At 42.2% G+C, this 24,943-nt stretch overlaps 52 non-coding genes across 52 annotated transcripts; all 52 read left to right on the top strand.

The window, feature by feature from the left end:
- The first annotated feature begins 207 nt into the window (after positions 1 to 207).
- On the top strand, positions 208 to 280 carry Trnam-cau (transfer RNA methionine (anticodon CAU)). The gene has a single exon. It is a non-coding gene; the product is annotated as a tRNA-Met (tRNA).
- Positions 281 to 444: 164 nt separating this feature from the next.
- On the top strand, positions 445 to 517 carry Trnam-cau (transfer RNA methionine (anticodon CAU)). The gene has a single exon. It is a non-coding gene; the product is annotated as a tRNA-Met (tRNA).
- A 198-nt stretch (positions 518 to 715) lies between these two features.
- Positions 716 to 788, top strand: Trnam-cau (transfer RNA methionine (anticodon CAU)). The gene has a single exon. It is a non-coding gene; the product is annotated as a tRNA-Met (tRNA).
- Positions 789 to 985: 197 nt separating this feature from the next.
- Trnam-cau (transfer RNA methionine (anticodon CAU)) lies at positions 986 to 1,058 on the top strand. Its single transcript has one exon. It is a non-coding gene; the product is annotated as a tRNA-Met (tRNA).
- A 197-nt stretch (positions 1,059 to 1,255) lies between these two features.
- On the top strand, positions 1,256 to 1,328 carry Trnam-cau (transfer RNA methionine (anticodon CAU)). The gene has a single exon. It is a non-coding gene; the product is annotated as a tRNA-Met (tRNA).
- A 469-nt stretch (positions 1,329 to 1,797) lies between these two features.
- On the top strand, positions 1,798 to 1,870 carry Trnam-cau (transfer RNA methionine (anticodon CAU)). The gene has a single exon. It is a non-coding gene; the product is annotated as a tRNA-Met (tRNA).
- A 469-nt stretch (positions 1,871 to 2,339) lies between these two features.
- On the top strand, positions 2,340 to 2,412 carry Trnam-cau (transfer RNA methionine (anticodon CAU)). Its single transcript has one exon. It is a non-coding gene; the product is annotated as a tRNA-Met (tRNA).
- Positions 2,413 to 2,852: 440 nt separating this feature from the next.
- On the top strand, positions 2,853 to 2,935 carry Trnal-cag (transfer RNA leucine (anticodon CAG)). The gene has a single exon. It is a non-coding gene; the product is annotated as a tRNA-Leu (tRNA).
- A 398-nt stretch (positions 2,936 to 3,333) lies between these two features.
- On the top strand, positions 3,334 to 3,416 carry Trnal-cag (transfer RNA leucine (anticodon CAG)). The gene has a single exon. It is a non-coding gene; the product is annotated as a tRNA-Leu (tRNA).
- A 436-nt stretch (positions 3,417 to 3,852) lies between these two features.
- On the top strand, positions 3,853 to 3,925 carry Trnam-cau (transfer RNA methionine (anticodon CAU)). The gene has a single exon. It is a non-coding gene; the product is annotated as a tRNA-Met (tRNA).
- A 200-nt stretch (positions 3,926 to 4,125) lies between these two features.
- On the top strand, positions 4,126 to 4,198 carry Trnam-cau (transfer RNA methionine (anticodon CAU)). The gene has a single exon. It is a non-coding gene; the product is annotated as a tRNA-Met (tRNA).
- Positions 4,199 to 4,291: 93 nt separating this feature from the next.
- Positions 4,292 to 4,374, top strand: Trnal-cag (transfer RNA leucine (anticodon CAG)). Its single transcript has one exon. It is a non-coding gene; the product is annotated as a tRNA-Leu (tRNA).
- A 436-nt stretch (positions 4,375 to 4,810) lies between these two features.
- On the top strand, positions 4,811 to 4,883 carry Trnam-cau (transfer RNA methionine (anticodon CAU)). The gene has a single exon. It is a non-coding gene; the product is annotated as a tRNA-Met (tRNA).
- Positions 4,884 to 5,083: 200 nt separating this feature from the next.
- Trnam-cau (transfer RNA methionine (anticodon CAU)) lies at positions 5,084 to 5,156 on the top strand. Its single transcript has one exon. It is a non-coding gene; the product is annotated as a tRNA-Met (tRNA).
- A 93-nt stretch (positions 5,157 to 5,249) lies between these two features.
- On the top strand, positions 5,250 to 5,332 carry Trnal-cag (transfer RNA leucine (anticodon CAG)). Its single transcript has one exon. It is a non-coding gene; the product is annotated as a tRNA-Leu (tRNA).
- Positions 5,333 to 5,768: 436 nt separating this feature from the next.
- On the top strand, positions 5,769 to 5,841 carry Trnam-cau (transfer RNA methionine (anticodon CAU)). Its single transcript has one exon. It is a non-coding gene; the product is annotated as a tRNA-Met (tRNA).
- Positions 5,842 to 6,041: 200 nt separating this feature from the next.
- Trnam-cau (transfer RNA methionine (anticodon CAU)) lies at positions 6,042 to 6,114 on the top strand. The gene has a single exon. It is a non-coding gene; the product is annotated as a tRNA-Met (tRNA).
- A 197-nt stretch (positions 6,115 to 6,311) lies between these two features.
- Trnam-cau (transfer RNA methionine (anticodon CAU)) lies at positions 6,312 to 6,384 on the top strand. Its single transcript has one exon. It is a non-coding gene; the product is annotated as a tRNA-Met (tRNA).
- An 800-nt stretch (positions 6,385 to 7,184) lies between these two features.
- Trnam-cau (transfer RNA methionine (anticodon CAU)) lies at positions 7,185 to 7,257 on the top strand. The gene has a single exon. It is a non-coding gene; the product is annotated as a tRNA-Met (tRNA).
- Positions 7,258 to 7,457: 200 nt separating this feature from the next.
- Trnam-cau (transfer RNA methionine (anticodon CAU)) lies at positions 7,458 to 7,530 on the top strand. The gene has a single exon. It is a non-coding gene; the product is annotated as a tRNA-Met (tRNA).
- A 200-nt stretch (positions 7,531 to 7,730) lies between these two features.
- Trnam-cau (transfer RNA methionine (anticodon CAU)) lies at positions 7,731 to 7,803 on the top strand. The gene has a single exon. It is a non-coding gene; the product is annotated as a tRNA-Met (tRNA).
- A 197-nt stretch (positions 7,804 to 8,000) lies between these two features.
- Positions 8,001 to 8,073, top strand: Trnam-cau (transfer RNA methionine (anticodon CAU)). The gene has a single exon. It is a non-coding gene; the product is annotated as a tRNA-Met (tRNA).
- Positions 8,074 to 8,271: 198 nt separating this feature from the next.
- On the top strand, positions 8,272 to 8,344 carry Trnam-cau (transfer RNA methionine (anticodon CAU)). Its single transcript has one exon. It is a non-coding gene; the product is annotated as a tRNA-Met (tRNA).
- A 197-nt stretch (positions 8,345 to 8,541) lies between these two features.
- On the top strand, positions 8,542 to 8,614 carry Trnam-cau (transfer RNA methionine (anticodon CAU)). The gene has a single exon. It is a non-coding gene; the product is annotated as a tRNA-Met (tRNA).
- Positions 8,615 to 9,414: 800 nt separating this feature from the next.
- Trnam-cau (transfer RNA methionine (anticodon CAU)) lies at positions 9,415 to 9,487 on the top strand. Its single transcript has one exon. It is a non-coding gene; the product is annotated as a tRNA-Met (tRNA).
- A 200-nt stretch (positions 9,488 to 9,687) lies between these two features.
- On the top strand, positions 9,688 to 9,760 carry Trnam-cau (transfer RNA methionine (anticodon CAU)). The gene has a single exon. It is a non-coding gene; the product is annotated as a tRNA-Met (tRNA).
- A 200-nt stretch (positions 9,761 to 9,960) lies between these two features.
- On the top strand, positions 9,961 to 10,033 carry Trnam-cau (transfer RNA methionine (anticodon CAU)). Its single transcript has one exon. It is a non-coding gene; the product is annotated as a tRNA-Met (tRNA).
- Positions 10,034 to 10,230: 197 nt separating this feature from the next.
- Trnam-cau (transfer RNA methionine (anticodon CAU)) lies at positions 10,231 to 10,303 on the top strand. Its single transcript has one exon. It is a non-coding gene; the product is annotated as a tRNA-Met (tRNA).
- A 711-nt stretch (positions 10,304 to 11,014) lies between these two features.
- Positions 11,015 to 11,097, top strand: Trnal-cag (transfer RNA leucine (anticodon CAG)). Its single transcript has one exon. It is a non-coding gene; the product is annotated as a tRNA-Leu (tRNA).
- A 1,286-nt stretch (positions 11,098 to 12,383) lies between these two features.
- Trnal-cag (transfer RNA leucine (anticodon CAG)) lies at positions 12,384 to 12,466 on the top strand. The gene has a single exon. It is a non-coding gene; the product is annotated as a tRNA-Leu (tRNA).
- Positions 12,467 to 12,903: 437 nt separating this feature from the next.
- Trnam-cau (transfer RNA methionine (anticodon CAU)) lies at positions 12,904 to 12,976 on the top strand. The gene has a single exon. It is a non-coding gene; the product is annotated as a tRNA-Met (tRNA).
- Positions 12,977 to 13,959: 983 nt separating this feature from the next.
- Positions 13,960 to 14,042, top strand: Trnal-cag (transfer RNA leucine (anticodon CAG)). The gene has a single exon. It is a non-coding gene; the product is annotated as a tRNA-Leu (tRNA).
- A 504-nt stretch (positions 14,043 to 14,546) lies between these two features.
- Positions 14,547 to 14,619, top strand: Trnam-cau (transfer RNA methionine (anticodon CAU)). Its single transcript has one exon. It is a non-coding gene; the product is annotated as a tRNA-Met (tRNA).
- A 440-nt stretch (positions 14,620 to 15,059) lies between these two features.
- Trnal-cag (transfer RNA leucine (anticodon CAG)) lies at positions 15,060 to 15,142 on the top strand. Its single transcript has one exon. It is a non-coding gene; the product is annotated as a tRNA-Leu (tRNA).
- A 437-nt stretch (positions 15,143 to 15,579) lies between these two features.
- Trnam-cau (transfer RNA methionine (anticodon CAU)) lies at positions 15,580 to 15,652 on the top strand. The gene has a single exon. It is a non-coding gene; the product is annotated as a tRNA-Met (tRNA).
- A 200-nt stretch (positions 15,653 to 15,852) lies between these two features.
- Positions 15,853 to 15,925, top strand: Trnam-cau (transfer RNA methionine (anticodon CAU)). Its single transcript has one exon. It is a non-coding gene; the product is annotated as a tRNA-Met (tRNA).
- A 197-nt stretch (positions 15,926 to 16,122) lies between these two features.
- Positions 16,123 to 16,195, top strand: Trnam-cau (transfer RNA methionine (anticodon CAU)). Its single transcript has one exon. It is a non-coding gene; the product is annotated as a tRNA-Met (tRNA).
- A 198-nt stretch (positions 16,196 to 16,393) lies between these two features.
- Trnam-cau (transfer RNA methionine (anticodon CAU)) lies at positions 16,394 to 16,466 on the top strand. Its single transcript has one exon. It is a non-coding gene; the product is annotated as a tRNA-Met (tRNA).
- Positions 16,467 to 16,906: 440 nt separating this feature from the next.
- On the top strand, positions 16,907 to 16,989 carry Trnal-cag (transfer RNA leucine (anticodon CAG)). The gene has a single exon. It is a non-coding gene; the product is annotated as a tRNA-Leu (tRNA).
- A 503-nt stretch (positions 16,990 to 17,492) lies between these two features.
- Positions 17,493 to 17,565, top strand: Trnam-cau (transfer RNA methionine (anticodon CAU)). The gene has a single exon. It is a non-coding gene; the product is annotated as a tRNA-Met (tRNA).
- Positions 17,566 to 17,764: 199 nt separating this feature from the next.
- On the top strand, positions 17,765 to 17,837 carry Trnam-cau (transfer RNA methionine (anticodon CAU)). The gene has a single exon. It is a non-coding gene; the product is annotated as a tRNA-Met (tRNA).
- Positions 17,838 to 18,666: 829 nt separating this feature from the next.
- On the top strand, positions 18,667 to 18,749 carry Trnal-cag (transfer RNA leucine (anticodon CAG)). Its single transcript has one exon. It is a non-coding gene; the product is annotated as a tRNA-Leu (tRNA).
- A 1,248-nt stretch (positions 18,750 to 19,997) lies between these two features.
- On the top strand, positions 19,998 to 20,070 carry Trnam-cau (transfer RNA methionine (anticodon CAU)). Its single transcript has one exon. It is a non-coding gene; the product is annotated as a tRNA-Met (tRNA).
- Positions 20,071 to 20,267: 197 nt separating this feature from the next.
- On the top strand, positions 20,268 to 20,340 carry Trnam-cau (transfer RNA methionine (anticodon CAU)). The gene has a single exon. It is a non-coding gene; the product is annotated as a tRNA-Met (tRNA).
- Positions 20,341 to 20,780: 440 nt separating this feature from the next.
- Positions 20,781 to 20,863, top strand: Trnal-cag (transfer RNA leucine (anticodon CAG)). The gene has a single exon. It is a non-coding gene; the product is annotated as a tRNA-Leu (tRNA).
- A 437-nt stretch (positions 20,864 to 21,300) lies between these two features.
- On the top strand, positions 21,301 to 21,373 carry Trnam-cau (transfer RNA methionine (anticodon CAU)). The gene has a single exon. It is a non-coding gene; the product is annotated as a tRNA-Met (tRNA).
- Positions 21,374 to 21,573: 200 nt separating this feature from the next.
- Trnam-cau (transfer RNA methionine (anticodon CAU)) lies at positions 21,574 to 21,646 on the top strand. Its single transcript has one exon. It is a non-coding gene; the product is annotated as a tRNA-Met (tRNA).
- A 1,064-nt stretch (positions 21,647 to 22,710) lies between these two features.
- On the top strand, positions 22,711 to 22,783 carry Trnam-cau (transfer RNA methionine (anticodon CAU)). Its single transcript has one exon. It is a non-coding gene; the product is annotated as a tRNA-Met (tRNA).
- Positions 22,784 to 22,980: 197 nt separating this feature from the next.
- On the top strand, positions 22,981 to 23,053 carry Trnam-cau (transfer RNA methionine (anticodon CAU)). The gene has a single exon. It is a non-coding gene; the product is annotated as a tRNA-Met (tRNA).
- A 198-nt stretch (positions 23,054 to 23,251) lies between these two features.
- Trnam-cau (transfer RNA methionine (anticodon CAU)) lies at positions 23,252 to 23,324 on the top strand. The gene has a single exon. It is a non-coding gene; the product is annotated as a tRNA-Met (tRNA).
- Positions 23,325 to 23,521: 197 nt separating this feature from the next.
- Trnam-cau (transfer RNA methionine (anticodon CAU)) lies at positions 23,522 to 23,594 on the top strand. The gene has a single exon. It is a non-coding gene; the product is annotated as a tRNA-Met (tRNA).
- A 427-nt stretch (positions 23,595 to 24,021) lies between these two features.
- Positions 24,022 to 24,104, top strand: Trnal-cag (transfer RNA leucine (anticodon CAG)). The gene has a single exon. It is a non-coding gene; the product is annotated as a tRNA-Leu (tRNA).
- Positions 24,105 to 24,943: the final 839 nt, after the last annotated feature.

Genomic DNA, 24,943 nt, shown 5'->3' on the forward strand with positions numbered 1-24,943 from the left:
CTCGAGGCACATAATTATTTTAGACTTCATGCGACAGAAAGAACACATGTCTAATGTAATATAAGACGCTACGTTCATGTCGCATTCTTCCATTGAGACTTGGATTTGTGACACGCATCTGTCATACCGTTGGCACACAAATTCTTTTTGAACAATAAATGACGAAACAAATAGAATTTGTTATATATATTGCTCGCTTTGATGGGAGCCTCGATGGCGCAGTAGGCAGCGCGTGAGTCTCATAATCTCAAGGTCGTGAGTTCTATCCTCACTCGAGGCACATAAATATTTTAGACTTCATGCGACAGAAAGAACACATGTCTAATGTAATATAAGACGCTACGTTCATGTCGCAGTCTTCCATTGAGACTTGGATTTGTGACACGCATCTGTCATACCGTTGGCACACAAATTCTTTTTGAACAATAAATGACGAAACAAATAGGCTCGATGGCGCAGTGGGCAGCGCGTGAGTCTCATAATCTCAAGGTCGTGAGTTCGATCCTCACTCGAGGCACATAAATATTTTAGACTTCATGCGACAGAAAGAACACATGTCTAATGTAATATAAGACGCTACGTTCATGTCGCAGTCTTCCATTGAGACTTGGATTTGTGACACGCATCTGTCATACCGTTGGCACACAAATTCTTTTTGAACAATAAATGACGAAACAAATTGAATTTGGTATATATATTGCTCGCTTTGATGGGAGCCTCGATGGCGCAGTAGGCAGCGCGTGAGTCTCATAATCTCAAGGTCGTGAGTTCGATCCTCACTCGAGGCACATAAATATTTTAGACTTGATGCGACCGAAAGAACACATGTCTAATGTAATCTAAGGCGCTACGTTTATTTCGCAGTCTTCCAATGAGACTTGGATTTGTGACACGCTTCTGTCATACTGTTGGCACGCAAATCCTTTTCGAACAATAAATGACGAACCAATAGAGTTTGTTATATATATTGCTCGCTTTGATGGGAGCCTCGATGGCGCAGTAGGCAGCGCGTGAGTCTCATAATCTCAAGGTCGTGAGTTCGATCCTCACTCGAGGCACATAAATATTTTAGACTTCATGTGACAGAAAGAACACATGTCTAATGTAATATAAGACGCTACGTCCATGTCGCAGTCTTCCAATGAGACTTGGATTTGTGACACGCTTCTGTCATACTGTTGGCACGCAAATCCTTTTCGAACAATAAATGACGAACCAATAGAGTTTTTTATATATATTGCTCGCTTTGATGGGAGCCTCGATGGCGCAGTAGGCAGCGCGTGAGTCTCATAATCTCAAGGTCGTGAGTTCGATCCTCACTCGAGGCACATAAATATTTTAGACTTCATGTGACAGAAAGGACACATGTCTAATGTAATATAAGACGCTACGTTCATGTCACATTCTTCCATTGAGACTTGGATTTGTGACACGCATCTGTCATACCGTTGGCACACAAATTCTTTTTGAACAATAAATGACGAAACAAATAGAATTCGGTATATATATTGCTCGCTTTGATGGGAGCCTCGATGGCGCAGTAAGCAGCGCGTGAGTCTCATAATCTCAAGGTCGTGAGTTCTATCCTCACTCGAGGCACATAAATATTTTAGACTTCATGCGACAGAAAGAACACATGTCTAATGTAATATAAGACGCTACGTTCATGTCGCAGTCTTCCATTGACACTTGGATTTGTGACACGCATCTGTCATACCGTTGGCACACAAATTCTTTTTGAACAATAAATGACAAAACAAATAGAATTTGTTATAAATATTGCTCGCTTTGGTGGGAGCCTCGATGGCGCAGTAGGCAGCGCGTGAGTCTCATAATCTCAAGGTCGTGAGTTCGATCCTCACTCGAGGCACATAACTATCTTAGACTTGATGCGACAGAGAGAACACATGTCTAATGTAATCTAAGGCGCTACGTTTATTTCGCAATCTTCCATTGAGACTTGAATTTGTGACACGCTTCTGTCATACTGATGGCACACAAATCTTTTTCGAACAATAAATGCGAAAATAATAGATTTTTTTATATATATTGCTCGATTTGATGGGAGCCTCGATGACGCAGTAGGCAGCTCGTGAGTCTCATAATCTCACGGTCGTGAGTTCAATCCTCACTCTAGACACCTAACATATTTTATCTTGATGCGACAGAACAGAACACATGTCTAATGTAATCTAAGGCGCTACGTTTATGTCGCAGTCTTCCATGAGACTTGGATTTGTGACACGCTTCTGTCATACTGTTAGCACACAAAACCTTTTCGAACAATGAATGACGAAACAAGTGTAATTTATATATATATATTGCTCGCTCTGAAGGGAGCCTCGATGGCGCAGTAGGCAGCGCGTGAGTCTCATAATCTCAAGGTCGTGAGTTCGATCCTCACTCGAGGCATATAATTATTTTAGACTTGATGCGACAGAAAGAACACATGTCTAATGTAATCTAAGGTGCTGCGTCCATGTCGCAGTCTTCTAGTGAGACTTGGATTTGTGACACGCTTCTGTCATACTGTTGGCACACAAATACTTTTCAAACAATAAATGCAAAAATAGTAGATTTTGTTGAACATATTTCCCGATGTGATGGGGGCCTCTATGGCGCAGTAGGCAGCGTGTGAGTCTCAAGGTCGTGAGTTCAATACTCACTTGGGGAACATTAAATACTTTAGACCTGATGCGACAGTCCAGAAAGACATATCTACCGTGATATCTAGCTTTTGGAGTTGATTCCAATTTCGGTTTCCTAAAACACTGAATTACTTCACTCGTTTTCACTTTATGAGATTTCAATAGGGTTCCTATATTTTATTTGCTACCCTGTGTGCATAGAAAGGCAGGATGGCCGAGCGGTCTAAGGCGCTGCGTTCAGGTCGCAGTCTCCGATGGAGGCGTGGGTTCGAATCCCACTTCTGTCATATTTTTTGCACACAAATCCTCAAACTCGGGTCATATCGTATAACTTAGACCTGGTGCGAAAGAACATAAACACGTCTATTGTAATCTAAGCTGCTGCGTTCAGGTCGCAGTGTCTGATTGAGACTTGGTTTCGTAACCCGCTCTTGTAATAATGCTGGCACACAAGTCATTTCATAACAATCAATGACGTTAATCATTGCTTTGTAATATATATGGCTCTTCGTGATAGAAGCCTGGATTGCGCAGTAGGCAGCGCGTGAGTCTCATAATCTCAAGGTCGTGAGTTCGATCCTCACTCGAGGCACATAACTAAACACTGAATTACTTCACTCGTTTTCACTTTATGAGATTTCAATAGGGTTCCTATATTTTATTTGCTACCCTGTGTGCATAGAAAGGCAGGATGGCCGAGCGGTCTAAGGCGCTGCGTTCAGGTCGCAGTCTTCGATGGAGGCGTGGGTTCGAATCCCACTTCTGTCATATTTTTTGCACACAAATCCTCAAACTCGATTCATATCGTATAACTTAGACCTGGTGCGAAAGAACATAAACACGTCTATTGTAATCTAAGCTGCTGCGTTCAGGTCGCAGTGTCTGATTGAGACTTGGTTTCGTAACCCGCTCTTGTAATAATGCTAGCACACAAGTCATTTCATAACAATCAATGACGTTAATCATTGCTTTGTAATATATATGGCTCTTCGTGATAGAAGCCTGGATTGCGCAGTAGGCAGTGCGTGACTCTCATAATCTCAAGGTCGTCAGTTCGATCTAAGGCGCTACGTTTATTTTGCAGTCTTCCAATGAGACTTGGATTTGTGACACGCTTCTGTCATACCGTTGGCACGCAAATCCTTTTTGAACAATAATGACGAACCAATAGAATTTGTTATATATATTGCTCGCTTTGATGGGAGCCTCGATGGCGCAGTAGGCAGCGCGTGAGTCTCATAATCTCAAGGTCGTGAGTTCGATCCTCACTCGAGGCACATAAATATTTTAGACTTCATGCGACAGAAAGAGAACATATGTCTAATGTAATATAAGACGCTACGTTCATGTCGCAGTCTTCCATTGAGACTTGGATTTGTGACACGCATCTGTCATACCGTTGGCACACAAATTCTTTTTGAACAATAAATGACGAAACAAATAGAATTTGTTATATATATTGCTCGCTTTAATGGGAGCCTCGATGGCGCAGTAGGCAGCGCGTGAGTCTCATAATCTCAAGGTCGTGAGTTCGATCCTCACTCGAGGCACATAACTAAACACTGAATTACTTCACTCGTTTTCACTTTATGAGATTTCAATAGGGTTCCTATATTTTATTTGCTACCCTGTGTGCATAGAAAGGCAGGATGGCCGAGCGGTCTAAGGCGCTGCGTTCAGGTCGCAGTCTTCGATGGAGGCGTGGGTTCGAATCCCACTTCTGTCATATTTTTTGCACACAAATCCTCAAACTCGATTCATATCGTATAACTTAGACCTGGTGCGAAAGAACATAAACACGTCTATTGTAATCTAAGCTGCTGCGTTCAGGTCGCAGTGTCTGATTGAGACTTGGTTTCGTAACCCGCTCTTGTAATAATGCTAGCACACAAGTCATTTCATAACAATCAATGACGTTAATCATTGCTTTGTAATATATATGGCTCTTCGTGATAGAAGCCTGGATTGCGCAGTAGGCAGTGCGTGACTCTCATAATCTCAAGGTCGTCAGTTCGATCTAAGGCGCTACGTTTATTTTGCAGTCTTCCAATGAGACTTGGATTTGTGACACGCTTCTGTCATACCGTTGGCACGCAAATCCTTTTTGAACAATAATGACGAACCAATAGAATTTGTTATATATATTGCTCGCTTTGATGGGAGCCTCGATGGCGCAGTAGGCAGCGCGTGAGTCTCATAATCTCAAGGTCGTGAGTTCGATCCTCACTCGAGGCACATAAATATTTTAGACTTCATGCGACAGAAAGAGAACATATGTCTAAAGTAATATAAGACGCTACGTTCATGTCGCAGTCTTCCATTGAGACTTGGATTTGTGACACGCATCTGTCATACCGTTGGCACACAAATTCTTTTTGAACAATAAATGACGAAACAAATAGAATTTGTTATATATATTGCTCGCTTTAATGGGAGCCTCGATGGCGCAGTAGGCAGCGCGTGAGTCTCATAATCTCAAGGTCGTGAGTTCGATCCTCACTCGAGGCACATAACTAAACACTGAATTACTTCACTCGTTTTCACTTTATGAGATTTCAATAGGGTTCCTATATTTTATTTGCTACCCTGTGTGCATAGAAAGGCAGGATGGCCGAGCGGTCTAAGGCGCTGCGTTCAGGTCGCAGTCTTCGATGGAGGCGTGGGTTCGAATCCCACTTCTGTCATATTTTTTGCACACAAATCCTCAAACTCGATTCATATCGTATAACTTAGACCTGGTGCGAAAGAACATAAACACGTCTATTGTAATCTAAGCTGCTGCGTTCAGGTCGCAGTGTCTGATTGAGACTTGGTTTCGTAACCCGCTCTTGTAATAATGCTAGCACACAAGTCATTTCAAAACAATCAATGACGTTAATCATTGCTTTGTAATATATATGGCTCTTCGTGATAGAAGCCTGGATTGCGCAGTAGGCAGTGCGTGACTCTCATAATCTCAAGGTCGTCAGTTCGATCTAAGGCGCTACGTTTATTTTGCAGTCTTCCAATGAGACTTGGATTTGTGACACGCTTCTGTCATACCGTTGGCACGCAAATCCTTTTTGAACAATAATGACGAACCAATAGAATTTGTTATATATATTGCTCGCTTTGATGGGAGCCTCGATGGCGCAGTAGGCAGCGCGTGAGTCTCATAATCTCAAGGTCGTGAGTTCGATCCTCACTCGAGGCACATAAATATTTTAGACTTCATGCGACAGAAAGAGAACATATGTCTAATGTAATATAAGACGCTACGTTCATGTCGCAGTCTTCCATTGAGACTTGGATTTGTGACACGCATCTGTCATACCGTTGGCACACAAATTCTTTTTGAACAATAAATGACGAAACAAATAGAATTTGTTATATATATTGCCCGCTTTAATGGGAGCCTCGATGGCGCAGTAGGCAGCGCGTGAGTCTCATAATCTCAAGGTCGTGAGTTCGATCCTCACTCGAGGCACATAAATATTTTAGACTTGATGCGACAGAAAGAACACATGTCTAATGTAATCTAAGGCGCTACGTTTATTTCGCAGTCTTCTAATGAGACTTGGATTTGTGACACGCTTCTGTCATACTGTTGGCACGCAAATCCTTTTTGAACAATAAATGACGAACCAATAGAATTTGTTATATATATTGCTCGCTTTGATGGGAGCCTCGATGGCGCAGTAGGCAGCGCGTGAGTCTCATAATCTCGAGGTCGTGAGTTCGATCCTCACTCGAAGCACATAAATATTTTCGACTACATGCGACAGAAAGAACATATGTCTAATGTAATATAAGACGCTACGTTCATGTCGCAGTCTTTCATTGAGACTTGGATTTGTGACACGCATCTGTCATACCGTTGGCACACAAATTCTTTTTGAACAATAAAAGACGAAACAAATAGAATTTGTTATATATATTGCTCGCTTTAATGGGAGCCTCGATGGCGCAGTAGGCAGCGCGTGAGTCTCATAATCTCAAGGTCGTCAGTTCGATCCTCACTCGAGGCACATAAATATTTTAGACTTGATGCGACAGAAAGGCGCTGCGTTCAGGTCGCAGTCTCCGATGGAGGCGTGGGTTCGAATCCCACTTCTGTCATATTTTTTGCACACAAATCCTCAAACTCGGGTCATATCGTATAACTTAGACCTGGTGCGAAAGAACATAAACACGTCTATTGTAATCTAAGCTGCTGCGTTCAGGTCGCAGTGTCTGATTGAGACTTGGTTTCGTAACCCGCTCTTGTAATAATGCTAGCACACAAGTCATTTCATAACAATCAATGACGTTAATCATTGCTTTGTAATATATATGGCTCTTCGTGATAGAAGCCTGGATTGCGCAGTAGGCAGTGCGTGACTCTCATAATCTCAAGGTCGTCAGTTCGATCTAAGGCGCTACGTTTATTTTGCAGTCTTCCAATGAGACTTGGATTTGTAACACGCTTCTGTCATACCGTTGGCACACAAATTCTTTTTGAACAATAAATGACGAAACAAATAGAATTTGTTATATATATTGCCCGCTTTAATGGGAGCCTCGATGGCGCAGTAGGCAGCGCGTGAGTCTCATAATCTCAAGGTCGTGAGTTCGATCCTCACTCGAGGCACATAAATATTTTAGACCTAATGCGACAGAAAGAGAACATATGTCTAATGTAATATAAGACGCTACGTTCATGTCGCAGTCTTCCATTGAGACTTGGATTTGTGACACGCATCTGTCATACCGTTGGCACACAAATTCTTTTTGAACAATAAATGACGAAACAAATAGAATTTGTTATATATATTGCTCGCTTTAATGGGAGCCTCGATGGCGCAGTAGGCAGCGCGTGAGTCTCATAATCTCAAGGTCGTGAGTTCGATCCTCACTCGAGGCACATAAATATTTTAGACTTCATGCGACAGAAAGAGAACATATGTCTAATGTAATATAAGACGCTACGTTCATGTCGCAGTCTTCCATTGAGACTTGGATTTGTGACACGCATCTGTCATACCGTTGGCACACAAATTCTTTTTGAACAATAAATGACGAAACAAATAGAATTTGTTATATATATTGCTCGCTTTAATGGGAGCCTCGATGGCGCAGTAGGCAGCGCGTGAGTCTCATAATCTCAAGGTCGTGAGTTCGATCCTCACTCGAGGCACATAAATATTTTAGACTTAATGCGACAGAAAGAACACATGTCTAATGTAATCTAAGGCGCTACGTTTATTTCGCAGTCTTCTAATGAGACTTGGATTTGTGACACGCTTCTGTCATACTGTTGGCACGCAAATCCTTTTTGAACAATAAATGACGAACCAATAGAATTTGTTATATATATTGCTCGCTTTGATGGGAGCCTCGATGGCGCAGTAGGCAGCGCGTGAGTCTCATAATCTCAAGGTCGTGAGTTCGATCCTCACTCGAAGCACATAAATATTTCCGACTTCATGCGACAGAAAGAACATATGTCTAATGTAATATAAGACGCTACGTTCATGTCGCAGTCTTCCATTGAGACTTGGATTTGTGACACGCATCTGTCATACCGTTGGCACACAAATTCTTTTTGAACAATAAATGACGAAACAAATAGAATTTGTTATATATATTGCTCGCTTTAATGGGAGCCTCGATGGCGCAGTAGGCAGCGCGTGAGTCTCATAATCTCAAGGTCGTGAGTTCGATCCTCACTCGAGGCACATAAATATTTTAGACTTGATGCGACAGAAAGAACACATGTCTAATGTAATCTAAGGCGCTACGTTTATTTCGCAGTCTTCTAATGAGACTTGGATTTGTGACACGCTTCTGTCATACTGTTGGCACGCAAATCCTTTTTGAACAATAAATGACGAACCAATAGAATTTGTTATATATATTGCTCGCTTTGATGGGAGCCTCGATGGCGCAGTAGGCAGCGCGTGAGTCTCATAATCTCGAGGTCGTGAGTTCGATCCTCACTCGAAGCACATAAATATTTTCGACTTCATGCGACAGAAAGAACATATGTCTAATGTAATATAAGACGCTACGTTCATGTCGCAGTCTTTCATTGAGACTTGGATTTGTGACACGCATCTGTCATACCGTTGGCACACAAATTCTTTTTGAACAATAAAAGACGAAACAAATAGAATTTGTTATATATATTGCTCGCTTTAATGGGAGCCTCGATGGCGCAGTAGGCAGCGCGTGAGTCTCATAATCTCAAGGTCGTCAGTTCGATCCTCACTCGAGGCACATAAATATTTTAGACTTGATGCGACAGAAAGGCGCTGCGTTCAGGTCGCAGTCTCCGATGGAGGCGTGGGTTCGAATCCCACTTCTGTCATATTTTTTGCACACAAATCCTCAAACTCGGGTCATATCGTATAACTTAGACCTGGTGCGAAAGAACATAAACACGTCTATTGTAATCTAAGCTGCTGCGTTCAGGTCGCAGTGTCTGATTGAGACTTGGTTTCGTAACCCGCTCTTGTAATAATGCTAGCACACAAGTCATTTCATAACAATCAATGACGTTAATCATTGCTTTGTAATATATATGGCTCTTCGTGATAGAAGCCTGGATTGCGCAGTAGGCAGTGCGTGACTCTCATAATCTCAAGGTCGTCAGTTCGATCTAAGGCGCTACGTTTATTTTGCAGTCTTCCAATGAGACTTGGATTTGTAACACGCTTCTGTCATACCGTTGGCACACAAATTCTTTTTGAACAATAAATGACGAAACAAATAGAATTTGTTATATATATTGCCCGCTTTAATGGGAGCCTCGATGGCGCAGTAGGCAGCGCGTGAGTCTCATAATCTCAAGGTCGTGAGTTCGATCCTCACTCGAGGCACATAAATATTTTAGACCTAATGCGACAGAAAGAGAACATATGTCTAATGTAATATAAGACGCTACGTTCATGTCGCAGTCTTCCATTGAGACTTGGATTTGTGACACGCATCTGTCATACCGTTGGCACACAAATTCTTTTTGAACAATAAATGACGAAACAAATAGAATTTGTTATATATATTGCTCGCTTTAATGGGAGCCTCGATGGCGCAGTAGGCAGCGCGTGAGTCTCATAATCTCAAGGTCGTGAGTTCGATCCTCACTCGAGGCACATAAATATTTTAGACTTCATGCGACAGAAAGAGAACATATGTCTAATGTAATATAAGACGCTACGTTCATGTCGCAGTCTTCCATTGAGACTTGGATTTGTGACACGCATCTGTCATACCGTTGGCACACAAATTCTTTTTGAACAATAAATGACGAAACAAATAGAATTTGTTATATATATTGCTCGCTTTAATGGGAGCCTCGATGGCGCAGTAGGCAGCGCGTGAGTCTCATAATCTCAAGGTCGTGAGTTCGATCCTCACTCGAGGCACATAAATATTTTAGACTTAATGCGACAGAAAGAACACATGTCTAATGTAATCTAAGGCGCTACGTTTATTTCGCAGTCTTCTAATGAGACTTGGATTTGTGACACGCTTCTGTCATACTGTTGGCACGCAAATCCTTTTTGAACAATAAATGACGAACCAATAGCATTTGTTATATATATTGCTCGCTTTGATGGGAGCCTCGATGGCGCAGTAGGCAGCGCGTGAGTCTCATAATCTCAAGGTCGTGAGTTCGATCCTCACTCGAAGCACATAAATATTTCCGACTTCATGCGACAGAAAGAACATATGTCTAATGTAATATAAGACGCTACGTTCATGTCGCAGTCTTCCATTGAGACTTGGATTTGTGACACGCATCTGTCATACCGTTGGCACACAAATTCTTTTTGAACAATAAATGACGAAACAAATAGAATTTGTTGTATATATTGCTCGCTTTGATGGGAGCCTCGATGGCGCAGTAGGCAGCGCGTGAGTCTCATAATCTCAAGGTCGTGAGTTCGATCCGCACTCGAGGCACATAAATATTTTAGACTTGATGCGACAGAAAGAACACATGTCTAATGTAATCTAAGTCGCTGCGTCCATGTCGCAGTCTTCTAGTGAGACTTGGATTTGTGACACGCTTTTGTCATACTGTTGGCACACAAATACTTTTCAAACAATAAATGCAAAAATAGTAGATTTTGTTGAACATATTTTCCGATGTGATGGGGGCCTCTATGGCGCAGTAGGCAGCGTGTGAGTCTCAAGGTCGTGAGTTCAATACTCACTTGGGGAACATTAAATACTTTAGACCTGATGCAACAGTTCAGAAAGACATATCTACCGTGATATCTAGCTTTTGGAGTTGATTCCAATTTCGGTTTCCTAAAACACTGAATTACTTCACTCGTTTTCACTTTATAAGATTTCAATAGGGTTCCTATATTTTATTTGCTACCCTGTCCGCATAGAAAGGCAGAATGGCCGAGCGGTCTAAGGCGCTGCGTTCAGGTCGCAGTCTCCGATGGAGGCGTGGGTTCGAATCCCACTTCTGTCATATTTTTTGCACACAAATCCTCAAACTCGGGTCATATCGTATAACTTAGACCTGGTGCGAAAGAACATAAACACGTCTATTGTAATCTAAGCTGCTGCGTTCAGGTCGCAGTGTCTGATTGAGACTTGGTTTCGTAACCCGCTCTTGTAATAATGCTGGCACACAAGTCATTTCATAACAATCAATGACGTTAATCATTGCTTTGTGATATATATGGCTCTTCGTGATAGAAGCCTGGATTGCGCAGTAGGCAGTGCGTGAGTCTCATAATCTCAAGGTCGTGAGTTCGATCCTCACTCGAGGCACATAACTATTTTAGACTTGATGCGACAGAAAGAACACATGTCTAATGTAATCTAAGGCGCTACGTTTATTTCGCAATCTTCCATTGAGACTTGAATTTGTGACACGCTTCTGTCATACTGATGGCACACAAATCTTTTTCGAACAATAAATGCGAAAATAATAGATTTTTTTATATATATTGCTCGATTTGATGGGAGCCTCGATGACGCAGTAGGCAGCTCGTGAGTCTCATAATCTCACGGTCGTGAGTTCAATCCTCACTCTTGACACATAACATATTTTATCTTGATGCGACAGAACAGAAAACATGTCTAATGTAATCTAAGGCGCTACGTTTATGTCGCAGTCTTCCATGAGACTTGGATTTGTGACACGCTTCTGTCATACTGTTAGCACACAAAACCTTTTCGAACAATGAATGACGAAACAAGTGTAATTTTTATATATATATTGCTCGCTCTGAAGGGAGCCTCGATGGCGCAGTAGGCAGTGCGTAGTCTCATAATCTCAAGGTCGTGAGTTCGATCCTCACTCGAGGCATATAATTATTTTAGACTTGATGCGACAGAAAGAACACATGTCTAATGTAATCTAAGGTGCTGCGTCCATGTCGCAGTCTTCTAGTGAGACTTGGATTTGTGATACGCTTCTGTCATACTGTTGGCACACAAATATTTTTCAAACATTAAATGCAAAAATAGTAGATTTTGTTGAACATATTTCCCGATGTGATGGGGGCCTCTATGGCGCAGTAGGCAGCGTGTGAGTCTCAAGGTCGTGAGTTTAATACTCACTTGGGGAACATTAAATACTTTAGACCTGATGCGACAGTCCAGAAAGACATATCTACCGTGATATCTAGCTTTTGGAGTTGATTCCAATTTCGGTTTCCTAAAACACTGAATTACTTCACTCGTTTTCACTTTATGAGATTTCAATAGGGTTCCTATATTTTATTTGCTACCCTGTGTGCATAGAAAGGCAGGATGGCCGAGCGGTCTAAGGCGCTGCGTTCAGGTCGCAGTCTCCGATGGAGGCGTGGGTTCGAATCCCACTTCTGTCATATTTTTTGCACACAAATCCTCAAACTCGGGTCATATCGTATAACTTAGACCTGGTGCGAAAGAACATAAACACGTCTATTGTAATCTAAGCTGCTGCGTTCAGGTCGCAGTGTCTGATTGAGACTTGGTTTCGTAACCCGCTCTTGTAATAATGCTAGCACACAAGCCATTTCATAACAATCAATGACGTTAATCATTGCTTTGTAATATATATGGCTCTTCGTGATAGAAGCCTGGATTGCGCAGTAGGCAGTGCGTGACTCTCATAATCTCAAGGTCGTCAGTTCGATCTAAGGCGCTACGTTTATTTCGCAGTCTTCCAATGAGACTTGGATTTGTGACACGCTTCTGTCATACCGTTGGCACGCAAATCCTTTTTGAACAATAAATGACGAACCAATAGAATTTGTTATATATATTGCTCGCTTTGATGGGAGCCTCGATGGCGCAGTAGGCAGCGCGTGAGTCTCATATTCTCAAGGTCGTGAGTTCGATCCTCACTCGAGGCACATAAATATTTTAGACTTCATGCGACAGAAAGAGAACATATGTCTAATGTAATATAAGACGCTACGTTTATTTCGCAGTCTTCTAATGAGACTTGGATTTGTGACACGCTTCTGTCATACTGTTGGCACGCAAATCCTTTTTGAACAATAAATGACGAACCAATAGAATTTGTTATATATATTGCTCGCTTTGATGGGAGCCTCGATGGCGCAGTAGGCAGCGCGTGAGTCTCATAATCTCAAGGTCGTGAGTTCGATCCCCACTCGAAGCACATAAACATTTTCGACTTCATGCGACAGAAAGAACATATGTCTAATGTAAGATAAGACGCTACGTTCATGTCGCAGTCTTCCATTGAGACTTGGATTTTTGACACGCATCTGTCATACCGTTGGCACACAAATTCTTTTTGAACAATAAATGACGAAACAAATAGAATTTGTTGTATATATTGCTCGCTTTGATGGGAGCCTCTATGGCGCAGTAGGCAGCGCGTGAGTCTCATAATCTCAAGGTCGTGAGTTCGATCCGCACTCGAGGCACATAAATATTTTAGACTTGATGCGACAGAAAGAACACATGTCTAATGTAATCTAAGTCGCTGCGTCCATGTCGCAGTCTTCTAGTGAGACTTGGATTTGTGACACGCTTTTGTCATACTGTTGGCACACAAATCCTTTTCAAACAATAAATGCAAAAATAGTAGATTTTGTTGAACATATTTCCCGATGTGATGGGGGCCTCTATGGCGCAGTAGGCAGCGTGTGAGTCTCAAGGTCGTGAGTTCAATACTCACTTGGGGAACATTAAATACTTTAGACCTGATGCAACAGTTCAGAAAGACATATCTACCGTGATATCTAGCTTTTGGAGTTGATTCCAATTTCGGTTTCCTGAAACACTGAATTACTTCACTCGTTTTCACTTTATAAGATTTCAATAGGGTTCCTATATTTTATTTGCTACCCTGTGCGCATAGAAAGGCAGAATGGCCGAGCGGTCTAAGGCGCTGCGTTCAGGTCGCAGTCTCCGATGGAGGCGTGGGTTCGAATCCCACTTCTGTCATATTTTTTGCACACAAATCCTTAAACTCGGGTCGGATCGTATAACTTAGACCTGATGCGAAAGAACATAAACACGTCCATTGTAATCTAAGCTGCTGCGTTCAGGTCGCAGTGTCTGATTGAGACTTGGTTTCGTAACCCGCTCTTGTCATGATGCTGGCACACAAGTCATTTCGGAATAATCAATGACGTTATTCATTGATTTTGTTATATATATGGCTCTTCGTGATAGAAGCCTGGATTGCGCAGTAGGCAGTGCTTGAGTCTCATAATCTCAAGGTCGTGAGTTCGATCCTCACTCGAGGCACATAAATATTTTAGACTTGATGCGACAGAAAGAACACATGTCTTATGTAATCTAAGGCGCTACGTTTATTTTGCAGTCTTCCAATGAGACTTGGATTTGTGACACGCTTCTGTCATACTGTTGGCACGCAAATCCTTTTTGAACAATAAATGACGAACCAATAGAATTTTGGTATAAATATTGCTCGCTTTGATGGGAGCCTCGATGGCGCAGTAGGCAACGCGTGAGTCTCATAATCTCAAGGTCGTGAGTTCGATCCTCACTCGAGGCATATAATTATTTTAGACTTGATGCGACAGAAAGAACACATGTCTAATGTAATCTAAGGTGCTGTGTCCATGTCGCAGTCTTCTAGTGAGACTTGGATTTGTGACACGCTTCTGTCATACTGTTGGCACACAAATACAATTCAAACAATAAATGCAAAAATAGTAGATTTTGTTGAACATATTTCCCGATGTGATGGGGGCCTCTATGGCGCAGTAGGCAGCGTGTGAGTCTCAAGGTCGTGAGTTCAATACTCACTTGGGGAACATTAAATACTTTAGACCTGATGCGACAGTCCAGAAAGACATATCTACCGTGATATCTAGCTTTTGGAGTCGATTCCAATTTCGGTTTCCTAAAACACTGAATTACTTCACTCGTTTTCACTTTATGAGATTTCAATAGGGTTCCTATATTTTATTTGCTACCCTGTGTGCATAGAAAGGCAGGATGGCCGAGCGGTCTAAGGCGCTGCGTTCAGGTCGCAGTCTCCGATGGAGGCGTGGGTTCGAATCCCACTTCTGTCATATTTTTTGCACACAAATCCTCAAACTCGGGTCATATCGTATAATTTAGACCTGGTGCGAAAGAACATAAACACGTCTATTGTAATCTAAGCTGCTGCGTTCAGGTCGCAGTGTCTGATTGAGACTTGGTTTCGTAACCCGCTCTTGTAATAATGCTAGCACACAAGTCATTTCATAACAATCAATGACGTTAATCATTGCTTTGTAATATATATGGCTCTTCGTGATAGAAGCCTGGATTGCGCAGTAGGCAGTGCGTGACTCTCATAATCTCAAGGTCGTCAGTTCGATCTAAGGCGCTACGTTTATTTCGCAGTCTTCCAATGAGACTTGGATTTGTGACACGCTTCTGTCATACCGTTGTCACGCAAATCCTTTTTGAACAATAAATGACGAACCAATAGAATTTGTTATATATATTGCTCGCTTTGATGGGAGCCTCGATGACGCAGTAGGCAGCGCGTGAGTCTCATAATCTCAAGGTCGTGAGTTCGATCCTCACTCGAGGCACATAAATATTTTAGACTTCATGCGACAGAAAGAGAACATATGTCTAATGTAATATAAGACGCTACGTTCATGTCGCAGTCTTCCATTGAGACTTGGAGTTGTGACACGCATCTGTCATACCGTTGGCACACAAATTCTTTTTGAACAATAAATGACGAAACAAATAGAATTTGTTATATATATTGCTCGCTTTAATGGGAGCCTCGATGGCGCAGTAGGCAGCGCGTGAGTCTCATAATCTCAAGGTCGTGAGTTCGATCCTCACTCGAGGCACATAAATATTTTAGACTTGATGCGACAGAAAGAACACATGTCTAATGTAATCTAAGGCGCCACGTTTATTTCGCAGTCTTCTAATGAGACTTGGATTTGTGACACGCTTCTGTCATACTGTTGGCACGCAAATCCTTTTTGAACAATAAATGACGAACCAATAGAATTTGTTATATATATTGCTCGCTTTGATGGGAGCCTCGATGGCGCAGTAGGCAGCGCGTGAGTCTCATAATCTCAAGGTCGTGAGTTCGATCCTCACTCGAAGCACATAAATATTTTCGACTTCATGCGACAGAAAGAACATATGTCTAATGTAATATAAGACGCTACGTTCATGTCGCAGTCTTCCATTGAGACTTGGATTTGTGACATGCATTTGTCATACCGTTGGCACACAAATTCTTTTTGAACAATAAATGACGAAACAAATAGAATTTGTTGTATATATTGCTCGCTTTGATGGGAGCCTCGATGGCGCAGTAGGTAGCGCGTGAGTCTCATAATCTCGAGGTCGTGAGTTCGATCCGCACTCGAGGCACATAAATATTTTAGACTTGATGCGACAGAAAGAACACATGTCTAATGTAATCTAAGTCGCTGCGTCCATGTCGCAGTCTTCTAGTGAGACTTGGATTTGTGACACTCTTCTGTCATACTGTTGGCACACAAATACTTTTCAAACAATAAATGCAAAAATAGTAGATTTTGTTGAACATATTTCCCGATGTGATGGGGGCCTCTATGGCGCAGTAGGCAGCGTGTGAGTCTCAAGGTCGTGAGTTCAATACTCACTTGGGGAACATTAAATACTTTAGACCTGATGCAACAGTTCAGAAAGACATATCTACCGTGATATCTAGCTTTTGGAGTTGATTCCAATTTCGGTTTCCTTAAACACTGAATTACTTCACTCGTTTTCACTTTATAAGATTTCAATAGGGTTCCTATATTTTATTTGCTACCCTGTGTGCATAGAAAGGCAGAATGGCCGAGCGGTCTAAGGCGCTGCGTTCAGGTCGCAGTCTCCGATGGAGGCGTGGGTTCGAATCCCACTTCTGTCATATTTTTTGCACACAAATCCTTAAACTCGGGTCGGATCGTATAACTTAGACCTGATGCGAAAGAACATAAACACGTCTATTGTAATCTAAGCTGCTGCGTTCAGGTCGCAGTGTCTGATTGAGACTTGGTTTCGTAACCCGCTCTTGTCATGATGCTGGCACACAAGTCATTTCGGAATAATCAATGACGTTATTCATTGATTTTGTTATATATATGGCTCTTCGTGATAGAAGCTTGGATTGCGCAGTAGGCAGTGCGTGAGTCTCATAATCTCAAGGTCGTGAGTTCGATCCTCACTCGAGGCACATAAATATTTTAGACTTGATGCGACAGAAAGAACACATGTCTTATGTAATCTAAGGCGTTACGTTTATTTTGCAGTCTTCCAATGAGACTTGGATTTGTGACACGCTTCTGTCATACTGTTGGCACGCAAATCCTTTTTGAACAATAAATGACGAACCAATAAAATTTGTTATATATATTGCTCGCTTTGATGGGAGCCTCGATGGCGCAGTAGGCAACGCGTGAGTCTCATAATCTCAAGGTCGTGAGTTCGATCCTCACTCGAGGCACATAAATATTTTAGACTTGATGCGACAGAAATGAACACATGTCTAATGTAATCTAAGGCGCTACGTTTATTTCGCAGTCTTCCAATGAGACTTGGATTTGTGACACGCTTCTGTCATACTGTTGGCACGAAAATCCTTTTTGAACAATAAATGACGAAACAAATAGAACTTGTTATATATATTGATCGCTTTGATGGGAGCCTCGATGGCGCAGTAGGCAGCGCGTGAGTCTCATAATCTCAAGGTCGTGAGTTCGATCCTCACTCGAGGCATATAAATATTTCAGACTTGATGTGGCAGAACAGGACACATGTCTAATGTAATCTAAGTCGCTGCGTCCATGTCGCAGTCTTCTAGTGAGACTTGGATTTGTGACACGCTTCTGTCATACTGTTGGCACACAAATACTTTTCAAACAATGAATGACGAAATAATAGATTTTGTTGAACATATTTCCCGATGTGATGGGGGGCTGCGAATCTCAAGGTCGTGAGTTCAATCCTCACTTGGGGAACATTAAATACTTTAGACCTGATGCGACAGTCCAGAAAGACATATCTATCGTGCTATCTAGATTTGGAGTTGATTCCAATTTCGGTTTCTTAAAACACTGAATTACTTCACTCGTTTTCACTTTATAAGATTTCAATAAGATTCCTATATTTTATTTGCTACCCTGTGTGCATAGCAGTGCAGAATGGCCGAGCGGTCTAAGGCGCCACGTTCATGTCGCAGTCTTCCATTGAGACTTGGATTTGTGACACGCTTCTGTCATACCGTTGGCACATAAACCCTTTTTGAACAATAAATGACGAAACAAATAGAATTTGTTATATATATATGCTCGCTTTGATGGGAGCTTCGATGGCGCAGTAGGCAGCGCGTGAGTCTCAAGGTCGTGAGTTCAATCCTCACTTGGGGAACATTAAATACTTTAGACCTGATGCGACAGTCCAGAAAGACATATTTAACGTGATATCTAGCTTTTGGAGTTGATTCCAATTTCGGTTTCCTAAAACACTGAATTACTTCACTCGTTTTCACTTTATAAGATTTCAATAGGGTCCCTATATTTTATTTGCTACCCCGTGAGCATAGAAAGGCAGAATGGCCGAGCGGTCTAAGGCGCTGCGTTCAGGTCGCAGTCACCGATGGAGGCGTGGGTTCGAATCCCACTTCTGTCATATTTTTTGCACACAAATCCTTAAACTCGGGTCGGATCGTATAACTTAGACCTGATGCGAAAGAACATAAACACGTCTATTGTAATCTAAGCTGCTGCGTTCAGGTCGCAGTGTCTGATTGAGACTTGGTTTCGTAACCCGCTCTTGTCATAATGCTGGCACACAAGTCATTTCAGAACAATCAATGACGTTAATCATTGCTTTGTAATATATATGGCTCCTCGTGATAGAAGCCTGGATTGCGCAGTAGGCAGTGCGTGACTCTCATAATCTCAAGGTCGTCAGTTCGATCTAAGGCGCTACGTTTATTTCGCAGTCTTCCAATGAGACTTGGATTTGTGACGCGCTTCTGTCATACTGTTGGCACGCAAATCCTTTTTGAACAATAAATGACGAACCAATAGAATTTGTTATATATCTTGCTCGCTTTGATGGGACCCTCGATGGCGCAATAGGCAGCGCGTGAGTCTCATAATCTCAAGGTCGTGAGTTCGATCCTCACTCGAGGCACATAAATATTTTAGACTTCATGCGACAGAAAGAACATATGTCTAATGTAATATAAGACGCTACGTTCATGTCGCAGTCTTCCATTGAGACTTGGATTTGTGACACGCATCTGCCATACCGTTGGCACACAAATTCTTTTTGAACAATAAATGACGAAACAAATAGAATTTGTTATAAATATTGCTCGCTTTGATGGGAGCTTCGATGGCGCAGTAGGCAGCGCGTGAGTCTCATAGTCTCAAGGTCGTGAGTTCGATCCTCACTCGAGGCACATAACTATTTTAGACTTGATGCGACAGAAAGAACACATGTCTAATGTAATCTAAGGCGCTACGTTTATTTTGCAATCTTCCATTGAGACTTGAAGTTGTGACACGCTTCTGTCATACTGATGGCACACAAATCTTTTTCGAACAATAAATGCGAAAATAATAGATTTTTTTATATATATTGCTCGATTTGATGGGAGCCTCGATGACGCAGTAGGCAGCTCGTGAGTCTCATAATCTCACGGTCGTGAGTTCAATCCTCACTCTAGACACATAACATATTTTATCTTGATGCGACAGAACAGAACACATGTCTAATGTAATCTAAGGCGCTACGTTTATGTCGCAGTCTGTCATGAGACTTGGATTTGTGACACGCTTCTGTCATACTGTTAGCACACAAAACCTTTTCGAACAATGAATGACGAAACAAGTGTAATTTTTATATATATTGCTCGCTCTTAAGGGAGCCTCGATGGCGCAGTAGGCAGCGCGTGAGTCTCATAATCTCAAGGTCGTGAGTTCGATCCTCACTCGAGGCACATAAATATTTTAGACTTGATGCGACAGAAAGAACACATGTCTTATGTAATCTAAGGCGTTACGTTTATTTTGCAGTCTTCCAATGAGACTTGGATTTGTGACACGCTTCTGTCATACTGTTGGCACGCAAATCCTTTTTGAACAATAAATGACGAACCAATAAAATTTGTTATATATATTGCTCGCTTTGATGGGAGCCTCGATGGCGCAGTAGGCAACGCGTGAGTCTCATAATCTCAAGGTCGTGAGTTCGATCCTCACTCGAGGCATATAATTATTTTAGACTTGATGCGACAGAAAGAACACATGTCTAATGTAATCTAAGGTGCTGCGTCCATGTCGCAGTCTTCTAGTGAGACTTGGATTTGTGACACGCTTCTGTCATACTGTTGGCACACAAATACTTTTCAAACAATAAATGCAAAAATAGTAGATTTTGTTGATCATATTTTCCGATGTGATGGGGGCCCCTGTGGCGCAGTAGGCAGCGTGTGAGTCTCAAGGTCGTGAGTTCAATACTCACTTGGGGAACATTAAATACTTTAGACCTGATGCGACAGTACAGAAAGACATTTCTACCGTGATATCTAGCTTTTGGAGTTGATTCCAATTTCGGTTTCCTAAAACACTGAATTACTTCACTCGTTTTCACTTTATGAGATTTCAATAGGGTTCCTATATTTTATTTGCTACCCTGTGTGCATAGAAAGGCAGGATGGCCGAGCGGTCTAAGGCGCTGCGTTCAGGTCGCAGTCTCCGATGGAAGCGTGGGTTCGAATCCCAATTCTGTCATATTTTTTGCACACAAATCCTTAAACTCGGGTCATATCGTATAACTTAGACCTGGTGCGAAAGAACATAAACACGTCTATTGTAATCTAAGCTGCTGCGTTCAGGTCGCAGTGTCTGATTGAGACTTGGTTTCGTAACCCGCTCTTGTCTTAATGCTGGCACACAAGTCATTTCATAACAATCAATGACGTTAATCATTGCTTTGTAATATATATGGCTCTTCGTGATAGAAGCCTGGATTGCGCAGTAGGCAGTGCGTGACTCTCATAATCTCAAGGTCGTCAGTTCGATCTAAGGCGCTACGTTTATTTCGCAGTCTTCCAATGAGACTTGGATTTGTGACACGCTTCTGTCATACTGTTGGCACGCAAATCCTTTTTGAACAATAAATGACGAACCAATAGAATTTGTTATATATATTGCTCGCTTTGATGGGAGCCTCGATAGCGCAGTAGGCAGCGCGTGAGTCTCATAATCTCAAGGTCGTGAGTTCGATCCTCACTCGAGGCACATAAATATTTTAGACTTTATGCGACAGAAAGAGAACATATGTCTAATGTTATATAAGACGCTACGTTCATGTCGCAGTCTTCCATTGAGACTTGGATTTGTGACACGCATCTGTCATACCGTTGGCACACAAATTCTTTTTGAACAATAAATGACGAAACAAATAGAATTTGTTATATATATTGCTCGCTTTGATGGGAGCCTCGATGGCGCAGTAGGCAGCGCGTGAGTCTCATAATCTCAAGGTCGTGAGTTCGATCCTCACTCGAGGCACATAAATATTTTAGACTTGATGCGACAGAAAGAACACATGTCTAATGTAATCTAAGGCGCTACGTTTATTTCGCAGTCTTCTAATGAGACTTGGATTTGTGACACGCTTCTGTCATACTGTTGGCACGCAAATCCTTTTTGAACAATAAATGACGAACCAATAGAATTTGTTATATATATTGCTCGCTTTGATGGGAGCCTCGATGGCGCAGTAGGCAGCGCGTGAGTCGCGTGGCCGAGCGGTCTAAGGCGCCACGTTCAAGTCGCAGTCTTCCATTGAGACTTGGATTTGTGACACGCTTCTGTCATACCGTTGGCACACAAACCCTTTTCGAACAATAAATGACGAAACAAATAGAATTTGTTATATATATATGATCGCTTTGATGGGAGCTTCGATGGCGCAGTAGGCAGCGCGTGAGTTTCAAGGTCGTGAGTTCAATCCTCACTTGGGGAACATTAAATACTTTAGACCTGATGCGACAGTCCAGAAAGACATATCTACCCTGATATCTAGCTATTGGAGTTGATTCCAATTTCGGTTTCCTAAAACACTGAATTACTTCACTCGTTTTCGCAGGTCGCAGTCTCCGATGGAGGCGTGGGTTCGAATCCCACTTCTGTCATATTTTTTGCACACAAATCCTCAAACTCGGGTCGGATCGTATAACTTAGACCTGATGCGAAAGAACATAAACACGTCTATTGTAATCTAAGCTGCTGCGTTCAGGTCGCAGTGTCTGGTTGAGACTTGGTTTCGTAACCCGCTTCTGTCATAATGCTGGCACACAAGTCATTTCAGAACAATCAATGACGTTATTCATTGCTTTGTAATATATATGGCTCTTCGTGATAGAAGCCTGGATTGCGCAGTAGGCAGTGCGTGACTCTCATAATCTCAAGGTCGTCAGTTCGATCTAAGGCGCTACGTTTATTTCGCAGTCTTCCAATGAGACTTGGATTTGTGACACGCTTCTGTCATACTGTTGGCACGCAAATCCTTTTTGAACAATAAATGACGAAACAAACAGAATTTGTTATATATATTGCTCGATTTGATGGGAGCCTCGATGGCGCAGTAGGCAGCGCGTGAGTCTCATAATCTCAAGGTCGTGAGTTCGATCCTCACTCGAGGCACATAAATATTTTAGACTTCATGCGTCAGAAAGAACACATGTCTAATGTAATATAAGACGCTACGTTCATGTCGCAGTCTTCCATTGAGACTTGGATTTGTGACACGCATCTGTCATACCGTTGGCACACAAATCCTTTTTGAACAATAAATGACGAACCAATAGAATTTGGTATATATATTGCTCGCTTTGATGGGAGCCTCGATGGCGCAGTAGGCAGCGCGTGAGTCTCATGATCTCAAGGTCGTGAGTTCTATCCTCACTCGAGGCACGTAAATATTTTAGACTTCATGCGACAGAAAGAACACATGTCTAATGTAATATAAGACGCTACGTTCATGTCGCAGTCTTCCATTGAGACTTGGATTTGTGACACGCATATGTCATACCGTTGGCACACAAATTCTTTTTGAACAATAAATGACGAAACAAATAGAATTTGTTATATATATTGCTCGCTTTGATGGGAGCCTCGATGGCGCAGTAGGCAGCGCGTGAGTCTCATAATCTCAAGGTCGTGAGTTCGATCCTCACTCGAGGCACATAAATATTTTAGACTTGATGCGACAGAAAGAACACATGTCTTATGTAATCTAAGGCGTTACGTTTATTTTGCAGTCTTCCAATGAGACTTGGATTTGTGACACGCTTCTGTCATACTGTTGGCACGCAAATCCTTTTTGAACAATAAATGACGAACCAATAAAATTTGTTATATATATTGCTCGCTTTGATGGGAGCCTCGATGGCGCAGTAGGCAACGCGTGAGTCTCATAATCTCAAGGTCGTGAGTTCGATCCTCACTCGAGGCATATAATTATTTTAGACTTGATGCGACAGAAAGAACACATGTCTAATGTAATCTAAGGTGCTGCGTCCATGTCGCAGTCTTCTAGTGAGACTTGGATTTGTGACACGCTTCTGTCATACTGTTGGCACACAAATACTTTTCAAACAATAAATGCAAAAATAGTAGATTTTGTTGATCATATTTTCCGATGTGATGGGGGCCCCTGTGGCGCAGTAGGCAGCGTGTGAGTCTCAAGGTCGTGAGTTCAATACTCACTTGGGGAACATTAAATACTTTAGACCTGATGCGACAGTACAGAAAGACATTTCTACCGTGATATCTAGCTTTTGGAGTTGATTCCAATTCCACTGAATTACTTCACTCGTTTTCACTTTATGAGATTTCAATAGGGTTCCTATATTTTATTTGCTACCCTGTGTGCATAGAAAGGCAGGATGGCCGAGCGGTCTAAGGCGCTGCGTTCAGGTCGCAGTCTCCGATGGAGGCGTGGGTTCGAATCCCACTTCTGTCATATTTTTTGCACACAAATCCTTAAACTCGGGTCATATCGTATAACTTAGACCTGGTGCGAAAGAACATAAACACGTCTATTGTAATCTAAGCTGCTGCGTTCAGGTCGCAGTGTCTGATTGAGACTTGGTTTCGTAACCCGCTCTTGTCTTAATGCTGGCACACAAGTCATTTCATAACAATCAATGACGTTAATCATTGCTTTGTAATATATATGGCTCTTCGTGATAGAAGCCTGGATTGCGCAGTAGGCAGTGCGTGACTCTCATAATCTCAAGGTCGTCAGTTCGATCTAAGGCGCTACGTTTATTTCGCAGTCTTCCAATGAGACTTGGATTTGTGACACGCTTCTGTCATACTGTTGGCTGAGTCGCGTGGCCGAGCGGTCTAAGGCGCCACGTTCAAGTCGCAGTCTTCCATTGAGACTTGGATTTGTGACACGCTTCTGTCATACCGTTGGCACACAAACCCTTTTCGAACAATAAATGACGAAACAAATAGAATTTGTTATATATATATGATCGCTTTGATGGGAGCTTCGATGGCGCAGTAGGCAGCGCGTGAGTTTCAAGGTCGTGTGTTCAATCCTCACTTGGGGAACATTAAATACTTTAGGCCTGATGCGACAGTCCAGAAACACATATCTACCCTGATATCTAGCTATTGGAGTTGATTCCAATTTCGGTTTCCTAAAACACTGAATTACTTCACTCGTTTTCGCAGGTCGCAGTCTCCGATGGAGGCGTGGGTTCGAATCCCACTTCTGTCATATTTTTTGCACACAAATCCTCAAACTCGGGTCGGATCGTATAAATTAGACCTGATGCGAAAGAACATAAA

This window comes from Styela clava, chromosome 10, assembly GCF_964204865.1.
Source record: "Styela clava chromosome 10, kaStyClav1.hap1.2, whole genome shotgun sequence".
Classification (NCBI taxonomy): Eukaryota; Metazoa; Chordata; class Ascidiacea; order Stolidobranchia; family Styelidae; genus Styela; species Styela clava.